The sequence below is a fragment of the Arachis ipaensis genome, chromosome B10, assembly GCF_000816755.2.
Source record: "Arachis ipaensis cultivar K30076 chromosome B10, Araip1.1, whole genome shotgun sequence".
NCBI classification, from domain to species: Eukaryota; Viridiplantae; Streptophyta; class Magnoliopsida; order Fabales; family Fabaceae; genus Arachis; species Arachis ipaensis.
This window is the reverse complement of record NC_029794.2, coordinates 116,904,280-116,912,259: the sequence shown is the minus strand read 5'-3', so window position 1 is coordinate 116,912,259 and position 7,980 is coordinate 116,904,280. Positions and strand designations below refer to the sequence as shown.

Sequence of the window (7,980 nt, the reverse complement as noted above, 5' to 3'; positions counted from 1 at the left end):
CCGTTCAAAAGGATAGTCTTTATCCTTCCCTTGGTAAGATTAATAATAATATCCGTTGATTTAAATATAAAAAATTTCACCATTTTATTATCCATTTGTATGTATGTGGTGAATGGAACTCACATGTAGATCTGATATCTGAAAAATCATATTAATAACCTTTTATTGAAACATGCAATGTTACCCCCTCGGCCCACACACACCAAAATATGCTATTCAAAAACGTTGAAATAAAAAATGCCATGGGCTATTGGTAAACTACTTCTTTAGTAAAACTGTGACAAAAAAAATTAGAATAATTATCAATTGGGCTCTTTTATATATTTAAAACATCATAATTATATATTAATTGAATTCTTTCACCTAAATATGAAACTTGACATCAGAACTTTAACATATGAATCACTCTAATAATCTAAAATTCTTAAAAAATGTTGTGAGCCTTAATGCTCTAAAATCTACATGTGATGACATAAAAAGTGTATATAAATATCTAATTAATGATGCATCTATCTAATATTTAGTTTTATGTGCAACCCCTCGAAAAAAGTGAAACCATTTTTATTATGTTCATTATTACAATACCTACTCCATTAGTATAATAACAAAACTGACTCTTCTAATTCTAGCAAATAATACCAACCACCATTTTGTGCATTGAATAAGATTAAGTTCATATGCAAATAAAGCTTCACCCACACTTTTACTATGTAGCAACATCATTCAACTGGCACTTAGCAGGTTCACCAACTGTATAAGGTGAAGAAAAAAGCGACTCAAGTATATAATTCAAAATTACAATGAACAAAAAAAACTACTTCTACTGATGGCCTTAAGTTATACAAAGTATTCCATTAAGCAGTAGCTCTTTAAAGGGAGGTGATTCACCGTGGCAAGAAAGCATTGTTCCAAAGATTGACAGCTGATTGATGGTGAGGTCCTCTGATTCTGCACACCTTGGAATCTTTGATTAGATTCCTCTATGGGTAGCCCCAAATTCATCTCAACCGAAGCTGTTCCAACTCAAAAGAATGCAGATCTGTGAATAAAAAGGTAAATAAAAACAATAAACATGTTTGATTAATCTAAAAGTGTTTGTTAAATGTTATTGCTTTATTTTTCACTGAAACATGAATCCATTTTAATCTGATTTTAGGAATTTCTATATCAAAAGGTGTTAACTTTTCCTTCTCTGAATCTCTGATTTTACCTCTTTAGAGATCTGGCATCAAAATTGATTGAGTAAGTAAATTTGTCTTTGTGTACCATTCTATTAAATTAATTGAAATAACCATATGCCATGTTTTGAGATACATCTATTTATGGGTAATAAAAGGGAAAAAAAGATTTTATAGAATATGGAATCTATTATCACAAGTAGACTAAGTTGAAGTGAATATCACAAATAACAACCATAACCTTCAGTGTAATGAGAACAGTCCCGTTTAGTATGTTAAGCATTGGTTTAATCGGCAATCAATAGGGAGCATAAACTGGCTTTATGTAGGGTTAGACTCCTGAATGATTTTTCTTATGGAACTTGAACTTGGTTTTACCTGTCATAAGTTAACAGTAATAAATTGATAGATATCTCAGATGTAGATAGAGACAAATGAAGAAGCTATGTTTTTTGTTTTTTCAATTGATTACGCTTTAATTATCAATACAATTTGATCAGATTAAACCTGTTGTGATTTTCTTGTTTAAACTTAAACATTGCTGACCTCTTCACATGATAAATTATGTATATATGTGTTGTTTGTGGCTGTATGGTAGCATCTTACGCATATACAATCTTGGAATATATTGAGATTCTTTAGTTTTTAGTATTTTTTAACAGGTAAAACTAATTTTGAACTTTATTGTAGATATAGGTGTTAAAAATATACTTACTGTCCCTGCTTGGCATTTTTTTGTTTGCTTTGTAGTTACCTCATTTATAAATTTCAGGTTCAGTGATTTTTACGGACCTTCAAAGGTATTAGTATCTAAAAGGACTTAAAGGTTTTGGTGAAGATTCATATTAGCTCCTATTCAGGAGAACTTGTCGTCACATACCCAGGTGAGTTTTTTTAGTTATGAGCAAACACTCTTATGTTTGCAATTAATTCTCCTGGCTCATTTGACACTCATCTATTCAGGAGAACAATGTTATTTTTTGCTTATCTGCTGTGTTAGTTTTGTGAAAGACTAATTGGCTAGGGTGTTTATTATCTTTAATTCATAATCTTCATATATCATAGTTTTTTTTAGAAGTGTGCTTATTGGCAACTGATTTAGTAATACCTTTCTATATTAAATAAATTATCTATTACTTCCAATTAGTATGTGTTGATGTCATAAAATAAAGAAACAAAGAAAAAGAAAAAACAGAGCTAGCAAAAAAGGTATTACCTGGGTCAAACCGGCTCTGTTGCAAAAACTATGCAGAATATGAGAATGTAGTTGATACTGCTGCTTGAGTATACTTGTTCATATAACATTCCTAAACACTTCCTTAAAAACAACGTTATCTGTCTCTGTACGAATTTCCTCATCATGACATAAAAGTATCTTAAGCCCTGCCCTCTGTGTCACCCTAGATGCTGCAACATATAGTTGACCATGTGTGAATACAGGTTTTTTAAGTATTAAACCAACCTTTGATAGTGATTGACCTTGACTTTTGTTGATAGTCATCGCATATGATACCATTATAGGAAACTGTCTTCGTTGGAACTTGAATGGTATTTGATGATCGGATGGGCTTAGAGTCATCCTGGGAATAAAAACCTTCTGACCTTTATTCCTTCCAACACTGCTATGTGCTTCTATTATGTGTTTCCCAAACTTAGTCACAACCAAGCGTGTACCATTGCACAATCCTGTCGCGTGGTCAATGTTTCTTAAAAGCATGATAGGAGTTCCGACCTTTAATGTCAACTCATGATTAGGCACTCCTGAACATCTAATTGTACTAAAAAATTCAGGAGTGTGAATGGATGCCAATAGGTCATTATAAGACTCGGTTGGGCATGCCTTGTTTGAGCTGTAGTATGTCTGTGCTTCAGCCGGATTTAAACTCATCATGAATTGGTTTATTTCATCTACTAATTGCAATGTTGGTGCAAGTATTGCTCGGTCTTCAAGTTCTTCATCAATAGTCGTGCCATCAAAAAGTTCAGGATAAGTTACTTTACAAATAGCCTCAATAGGGTCATCCCAATCTTTAACCAAGATGTCGTCTGGTATAACAATCTTTTGGCACATATCTGTTGCAGTTCCGTGACTCCCATCACTAATACCAAGTATCCAATCAGCAAACTCTTTTAACTCAAACGACCCTGGGTTGCTATCACCTACTTTCAATCTCATATTTTTTGTTAACGTCAATAGCTTGCAACTATTCCATATGTACGATGAGTTTATCGTGGCATTAACAATCTCTTGACGTGTTCCTTTAGGGATCACCGGCAGAATTTGTCAAAAATCACCCCCAAAAACAACTGTCTTCCCACCGAATGGCTGATCAAGGCTGTTTGGATTCTTGAACCTTAAAATATCGCGCATTTTCCTATCAAGGGCTTCAATACAAAATCTATTTACCATAGGAGCCTCATCCTAGATGATAAGCCTTGTCTTTATTAACAGCTTAGCCAATGCACTTCCTTGTCTTATGTTGCATGTTGAGAATTCATCTACATTCAATGGTATTGCAAAACGTGAGTGTGCTGTCCTACCACCAGGTAATAAAAGAGATGCAATCCCACTTGACGCAACGGTAAGTACAATTTGTGATCTAGATCTTAGTGCAGCTGCTAGAGCCTTCCAAACAAATGTTTTGCCAGTCCCACCATAACCATACAAAAAAAAGACTCCACCCCTCCCACTTTCAACGGCATCCATTATTGCGTTGTACACGACAATTTGTTCATCGGTTAGTTGTTGCAAATACGTGGTATGGTCTAGAGCTAGTTGTCTTCTATCATAACGGAGCTCATCGCAGATTAACATGTTCATTCTATCAGCATACAATTGACTATTTGATTGACTTGTATCTGGAATTGGCATTGGAGGGAAGTCTCTAAGGCTCTTATTGTATGAGTTGAGGATTCTCTCAATTTCTATAAGTGTCAAGTCCTTCAGTTCATCATTGGTAAGGAACAACTCTGTTGATATGTAGCAAAAATTCAGGTTAATTAATCTTGGTCAATGATATCAATTATGTAACCACATTACAAATAGAAACAATTAATAGTATATTTTATTGTTCATTCTTCCATGATTACAACTTGAAAAATACATTAATATCAAATAGCAATATAAAAGATTATATTGCTTGCCCCTACACAAAATGTTAGTTCTAATCATTTAACTTTTAATTATATCTTATAACATAGGTAAGTTCACTTACAATTAACCTGGATACTAAAAAACTTCTCATTCTTTGTATTATTCTTATTGTAAACACTAATTGTCTATAACCTACCAATATGTGCCTATAAATCTATTAGTCTAATATGACATTATCAATATAGCATTTTCGTTTGACAAAGTAATTAATATGTTAGCAATATAGACATGTCAAGCCTTCGAAAAGATACAAAAGAAGTTATATTGAGTTATAACTTACCTGGATTATCAAGAAGTCTCCTTTGTCTATGGAGTATGTCATCGGATAATAGAGTCCATGTCTTCTGCCAAACATGTTCCGGTGAATCCATTGAATTTGAAAACAAAAGCGTTGCAAACAACTTCCTCAAGTATGTGCCCGATCCCCAGTGGCTTGCTTCTTCTATTGCCTCGATATATTCCTTGTCATCATCCAGAAGGCCACGTGCATAACAGGCATCCTTGAATGTATCATACAAAATACCATCTATAGTGCGTATCTCCTCATAAGAAGTTGGTCCCCTAACAAAATTAAGTAAAAGTCGCAGGTAATAACTGTCACCGGATCCTGGAGGTACATAAAAAATCCTTCCGATAACGGAATGTGATTTCCGAGGCAACCACACCCTCTCATTTGGCTTCCATATAAATTTAGTTGGAAGCTCTGCATATGTCAGTGCCCTTGCTTCTGCATAGTGCTTATTAGCTTGAAACTATCCAAGGAACATAGACTCCTTCACCGATGCTTTTCTAACAACATCATCAAGATTTTCGTGGTCTTTGAAGATGACATTCTGTTCGTTGGGTAAGTGGAAACCTAATCGCACAATCGATGGATCTCTATAATGGATATTGAAACCAAAAATCCTCCAGGCTGCTTCACATGGTGATATGTATCTACAATCATAATACATACTCACCTCATCATGTTCATCTAACTCAGCATCCTCTGTTGCACTTTTATAGAAAGAAGCAGTTACGCGATCATGGCCTTTGTTCACGTATTTGAATAAATATTTTATTGATCTTGATTGATTGCACCACTCCACATTTATATGGGCTCCGTATCTCATTAGGAGAACTCTATTATATGGAACCACATAACGATTATCTAGGTAAACCCCAGACTTGTTGATACTTCTTCCATCTTCCCTGCGCCTATATACTGGATACCCATCATCATCAATAGTTGTGCAATCCACAAATCGCTTAGGAAAGTGACGGATACATTTGCCATTTTCCATACATGGTGAATCTTTCCTCACTAACCCACATGGACCATGCATCATGTGCTTCTCCATAGCTTCAAAGTATTCAGGGTCTAACTCCTTATCTGGAATTTCGGCAGATATTATCTTATCAATATCTTCAGCTAACGGAAACTTGTCATCCTTGTGTAAGAACAATAGTATATGTACATGTGGTAATCCACGCTTTTGAAACTCGATTGTATATACAACTGTGCCAACAATAGTATATATATCAGCAAACTCATATAAAACTCATGGCATGGGTACTGAATGTTAATACCTATTGATTGAATAAATATTTAATGGAATGCTTTTGATTTTTGAATATGAAATTACCTGCACAAACCCTGCCAAAAATTTTGTTCGCTCTGATATCTTTAATCAACAAATCTAGCTTGGCCTTGAATGTCCTGCATACTATGTCGGGTCTATCTTCTGCATTTAGTTCCCTGTTCTTAAGGAAGTCTTCAACCTCAGGCCACTTAGGATTGCAGGTGAATGTAATAAAGAGGTCTGGATATCCCACAACCTTACATATTGCCATTGCATCCTGGTAGTTCTTAATCATATATCTTGGACCACCCGTAAATGAAGATGGCAATATAATACGTTTGCCACGCGACGATGGTGTTGTTTCCCCACACAAAACTGCTTCTTTTATACCCTTGTACATTTCACATCTGTGTTTCTCCTGATCAAGTCGTATATAGTTTAATCTGGACGATTCAATCATCGAGAACCCGTCAACCAGAAATTGTTGGAATAATCGCCTAGAATATAACAAAGGAGAGCCATCGACTAACCTTTCTTGTATCCTGAATGCAAAAAATTCTCTCATCGAAACCTCTTGACGTCCTTTACTACCACTTTGCTTACACTTGTTGAGAGCTATGTTTTCCTTGTAACCATCCTCTCCAAACGGAAATAACAATGGGTATTGTAAACCCAAATAGGCTGGATTGAGTTGATTAATCCTTTGTAACATTCCGCTTTGTGTCTCGACCACGATGTCCCTATCAGTTTTGTTTATGTCAAAGTCTCCCACTATTAATGCAGCAACCTCATCTGTTGTGGGCAAGTTGTATCTCCTACCATCCTTACCCCTTTTACCCATAAGCCTGAGCTTTACTGTAGTATTAGATTCTTTTGCGACAGACTCTCTGACCATGCGAAATGCCTTGACCAGGACATTGTTCTCATCAAGCATCTGCTTTAATTCTCTGACAATGTCCTCATGTATCTCTTTGTGATCTTCACCCCTATGTACCACAACAAAAATTTGTACTTTAATAATATTAGGATCATTCTAGTAGATAACAACCAGCATGTACACTAAACATCCATACATCTAAAAGCTTACCGAATAGCAGCCATGCGGTTTTGAATTTCATTCTAGGTATCAAATACATACAATTGGGCAAATTTAGCAACAGTTTCCTCTGGTGGAATGAGACTACCCATTAGATGATAATTCTCTCCACATAAGATAAATGTTGGTGGACCTCTTGTTTTACTTATTCCTCGGTCTATCTTCGCACCCATTGAAGTGAACTGGAACATGCTATTATAAGCTCTGATGTTCTCCTTGAAATGTTTGCTCTTAGTGCTATTATTGTACAATAAATTATACAATACTGTAGGGGGCTCTTGTAATTGGGGAAGTTGAACCTGTCCTCCTTTACAACATAATGTGAATTTTGGTTCAGATGTATTATAACTTTTATTTGACCTTTCATCATACCAATATAGAGCATTACAATGCTCACATTCGTACATAGCAGATCCAATGTGCACATAATCTGCATATTGAAGATTTCAACAAATGTTAATCATATTGTCAGCTTTTGGATACAACTGACATTAAACATTATTCTATTTTAAAGACACCTATTTATTCATATATTCGGTTAACCATTCAATAAAATAACTATCTGTGTTAGTCATTGTTGCTTGCATTAATATGACGCTACTTTATAATCTGTTGGGCAAATATAATTTAGTCATAAATTAAATGATTCAATGACTAATAAGTTGTCCTGTTTCAATATGAATAACCAATTATGGGTCTTACAAATATATCTATCTCGATTTGATGAATCAATAGTGTGATAAAGTTGAGATTGTACCAAAGATTATGTTATAATATATGTGCCCCGTACCATTGTTTTGCTTGCAAGAATCTTTGTCCACTTCAATAGATCTTTTTCTTTGTGTCCTTCCCGAACCTGATATACAAAGTACCAATTTTAGCTTTATAATAACTTCATACATTTTGATCATATTATGTACTTAATTGTCTACTTTAGGCATTATTGTGTAACAAAATAAAAATATCTATTGTAATATATAAAGGAAGAGA

At 34.6% G+C, this 7,980-nt stretch overlaps 1 long non-coding RNA gene and 1 pseudogene across 6 annotated transcripts in view; one reads left to right on the top strand and one right to left on the bottom strand.

The window, feature by feature from the left end:
- Nucleotides 531-7,980, top strand: part of LOC110267465 — a 22,009-nt gene continuing 14,559 nt past the window's right edge. For 2 of the 6 annotated variants that reach the window (XR_002355117.1, XR_002355118.1), the window contains exons 1-2: nt 531-1,053; nt 1,951-2,062. This is a non-coding gene — a long non-coding RNA (uncharacterized LOC110267465). The remainder of the gene's footprint in view (nt 1,054-1,950; nt 2,063-7,980) is intronic. The other 4 variants (XR_002355115.1, XR_002355116.1, XR_002355119.1 and 1 more) reach the window with 3 other exon arrangements.
- On the bottom strand, nt 2,396-7,966 carry LOC107621109 (annotated as a pseudogene).